The sequence below is a fragment of the Rhinolophus sinicus genome, chromosome 16 (assembly GCF_057876585.1).
Source record: "Rhinolophus sinicus isolate RSI-liver-muscle chromosome 16, RSI-T2T, whole genome shotgun sequence".
Classification (NCBI taxonomy): Eukaryota; Metazoa; Chordata; class Mammalia; order Chiroptera; family Rhinolophidae; genus Rhinolophus; species Rhinolophus sinicus.
Window position 1 is genome coordinate 20,447,820 of NC_142516.1, and position 4,577 is coordinate 20,452,396.

Genomic DNA, 4,577 nt, shown 5'->3' on the forward strand with positions numbered 1-4,577 from the left:
TTCCACTGTGAAAACACTACTTTTTCCCCCCTTTGTAATGTAGGAAACATTCTGTTCACTCATCAAATTCGACATCTAGTCTTAGCATCTATTGATACTTCTTGGATGAATTAATCATTAACTCTGATGGTTGCCAAATGCATTTCTTAATTCTGTGTTCTCTTTAAAATGTATTAGTTTTAAATGAGAGTTGAGAGTTGTTGAGTTAATGAGTTAATGAGAGTTGTTGTCCTCTCATTTATTTATTCATTTATTGATATCAGTATGGGCTCATAGATTCTAATTTTATTCAATTAGTTATAATGCTCCTATCATTTTAAGATTCAACTTTACTTTTGAGGTCATTTTAGATTCATATGCAGCTGTAGAAAAACAATATGGAGAGACCCTGTCTCCCCCCGTAGTGATATCTTGCAAAACTACTGTATAACATCACAACCAGGATATTGAGGTTGATACAGTTAAGATACAGAACAGTTCAATCACCACAAGGATCCCTTCTGATACACTTTTATGGCCACACTCACTCCCGCATCCTCCCTTCCTGACCCTTAGCAACCACTCATCTGTTCCCCATTTCTTCACTTAACGTTTTAACCATGTTTTCATAACTGAAACTCCTAAAACTGCTTTATAACAATGGTTTCAGGGTATGGAGCAGATACTTCCATAGAGGGTGTGTGTGTGTGTGTGTGTGTGTGTAGTCCAGAGAGAGAGAATTTTGTGATTATACGAGGCGACACAAATATATAAATATTTCAAGGAATACGGAAATGAGTAAAGTGGTAAGTAAAAATTTATCCTTGTAGGATGGAAGCTAAACCACAGATATTTGTTGCACACGTTACCTGATACACATAGACAGTCACAGAGTGACTTTACATTTTGCTTTGTGGAACTCTCAATGTCGTCCCGTTGGTATCAGGGGAGCCAGGCTTTATTTTGCTTTGTATGGCATTGTTCATAATTGGTTTGCATCTTATCTCTTATCTTGTATCTTTCGGGAAAGGAATCTTATTTTACTTTGTATCCTCCACCTCACATAACACAGTGTTAAGTAGTATGTAATACTTGTTTGTTTAAATGAAATAATGTGTGAGCCACAAGTAAAGGCATTCTTGACCAAGAAATGCTCCTTAATTACTCAACCCCGATAAAAGTTTTCCTTCATGTTTAAGAATATTGTAGTTAAAATTAAGTAGGAACATGAAAACCACGGTCAAGGCCTTTGAATGATCTAATGTTTTATCAATATTGGTTTGTGTTTTCTGAGTGTGTTTTGCTTAACTCATTTTGGTGTGCTTTTGGAAGATTTTTAATATTAGTATAGGTTGAATTTGTAATGTGATCTACATCTTACAGAAGACATTCAGATAATTTCCATTTCGATCTTGGCAATGACCCTGTTACACATGAGGAAACTGTATCTCAGAGGAAAAGTTTTGGGCCGAATCTTTGTTGTTTATAGAGTTATTTCAACCTAATTACGTATTCTTTATATTGTAATCTGTAATTCATCATAGGTATTTGTTTATGTTGGCTCCCCAAACAAATTATGAGTTCCTTCAGAGGTATGATGCATTACAATGTTAAACATTTTAAATCTTTTAAATTACTTAACACAGTAAAAGTAATGGACGATAACATGAAGTCATGAGCAGATGCATGAATTATTCTTTGTGATGCTCATTTTGTTTCAGGTATGCCTATATCCTGTGCTAGATTATACATTCTTTAAGAATTAGATAGTTTTGTACTCTCCACCTCCTTTTTCTGATCAAAATGACTAGAACAAAACTAAAAATATGGTGGCATTTTAAATGGTTCTCTACTGAGAACTATAAGATCATAATTATGTGTTATAGTTGTTATTACTATCACTTATTCTTAAGTTTATTCACAAGTACTTTCTGAGAGCCCTCTACACACTAGGCCCTTAGGATCCTGCTGTGAATGAGATATGCAAGATCTTAAATGGAGCTTATATTTTAGTAGGAGTGAGGGAGAAAATGTGGAGAAATAAATAAAGGTAAAATTACAAATTGCATTGAGTTATGAAGGACACTATGGTATGACATCTAAATAAAAGGAAAATAAAAGGGCTAGAGAAGGTAGGGAGAGTAACTACCTTTAAAAGGATAATCTAGGAAGGCTCCATTTAAGGACAGAAACTGTCCTGACTTTGGGCCTGAATTGCATAAAGGTGTGTCTTGGTCAAGCTCTTGAACTTGCACTCACTCTGGTAATCAGTGCACATCAAAACAACCCATTAGTAAAATGGGCACACATCTAGCCTAGGTAGCTAGGAATTCCATCCAGGCAAGATGTGTAAATGCTTAGTGAGAGAATGCATGTCATTTTGAAAAGAAGGTCAAGTATAGACTTGAGAATGAGACTTGAAAGGCAGGCAGGCATGATCTCTTGAGTGATTTTGAAATTCACTTTATCCTGAGAATTGTGCGGAATGAATTAAAGAATGTAAATAAAAGGAATGATTAAAGGATGTAAGTAAAGTGGATTACACTTTAGAATAAATTGAAGAGAAAGAAAGCTGAAGGAAAAAGACAAGATCAGACGCTGTCACATTAACTGAGATGAAAGCCGAATGTAGTAATGGAGGTGTAGAGGAGATGGATGGATTCAACAGGTATTTGGGACCCAGTGATTGTGTGGATAAGGTCATAACGAAGGTTATGATCTTAGCCACAGGATGGATGTGGATGTGATATGGTGAAATAAGGAACATTATTTGAGGAGCAAGTTTACAGGAAAAAGATAATGAGTAAAGTTTTAAATATCTGTGAGCCATCTAAAAAGAACTTTGCAGTAGGGGCGTGGCTGTGTGATACATGAAGCTCAGGATTCATCTCTGAACTAAATAACTAGAATTTTGAGTCTGATTTCTTCTGCTATTATCCTGCGCGTTTCTCCTTAAAATTGGTGACACAGAGCCTTTGATCTGTTTGAATAGGAAGAAAGAAAAAGAAGGAAATGGAGAAATAAAAGAGCAGAACTTAATATACAAAAATATTATCCGGAAACATGTGGAGACATTACTTTTTAACAAAGTAAGTTCTCTGTATATAATGTATTTGGGCTATTTGAGTTGAGAGTACATTACAGAGATATATCCAAATTTGATAAATATATATCTACTCACTGTGTAGTTGAGGCAGAGATATTTAGAGTCCATTAATATGTTATTTTCTTCTCCTTTCTGGGCTTTTGGAAAACTATGGTTCTGTTAGGCAGGTCCATGTGACTAGTTATGGCCAGTGGATAGTGAGTGGTTGTGACAAGTAAAAAGCCAATGAGGAAGTAAAAAGCCACTCTGCTACTCTCCAGATCTTTTTTACCCTGAACACCAAGCATAGAAACGTGAATATGAAGAGAATGAAGTCCGCATCAGCCCAGGACCTTGAATGACTATATGGAGCATAATTCCTGCCAACACATACCTGTTGTATAGCATGATAAAAAAATAAGCATTTGCTGTGTTTATGGTGAGATTTTGTGGTTCACTTGGTACTACAACATAACATGACTAACAAATATTATTACATTTTGATGAATATTAGGGTTCTAATTTTTGGCTCTTCTGGATCACAGGGAATTTACATTAAAATTTTTCAATTTGGTAGAGAATACCAAAATACATCCCCCCCAAATTGTACCAGTTTGTAGTCAGGATGTAAGAGAACTTTTTTAAATGTACATCTTCACCCAAACTGGATGTTATCAATCTTTGAAGTTTCTTTAGTTAAAAGAGTTTGGATGAAAAAAAATCCCAAAATATTTGGAGATAAAGCATTTCCAAAAAGCATGAGTAAAAGAAGAAATATCAAGAGAAATTTAAAAATATTTTTAATTAAGTAAAAATGAATCTACAACTTATCAAAGTTTGTGGGATACAGTAAAAGCAGTGCTTAAAGGGAAATTTATAGCAGTGAATGCATATATTAGAAAAGAAATATCTAAAATCAATCATCTGAATCTCCCCTTAGGCAACTAGAAAAAGAAGAGCAAATTAAAACCAAAATACGCAGAAGAAAAATAAAATTGGAGCAGAAATCAATGAAACTTAAAAAAAATCAATAGAGAAAATTAATGAAACCAAAAGCTGATTCTTTGAAAAGATCAATAAAATTGATAAGCCTCTAACCAGACTAAGAAAAAAAAGGACACAAATTACTAATATCAAAAATGAAAGGGGATATCACTATAGATCTCATGGACATTGAAGGGATAATAAAGGAATACAATGAACAGCTCTATGCTCACAAATTTGACATCGTGAATGAAATGGACCAGTTCCTTGAAAGACAATCTGCCAAAATTCACACAAGAAGTAAACAATATGAATAGGTCTATATCTATTAAAGAAAATGAATCAATAATCAATAACCTTCCAAAACAGAATCAGGCCCGGATTTGTTCACTGGTGAATTCTACTTAAGGAAGAAATTATATCAGTTTGATATATACATTCAATGCAATCCTAGCCCCAATCCCAGCAAGGTATTTTGTAGATATTGACAATCTGATTCTCAAGTTTATATGGAGGGAGGCTTCCAGTC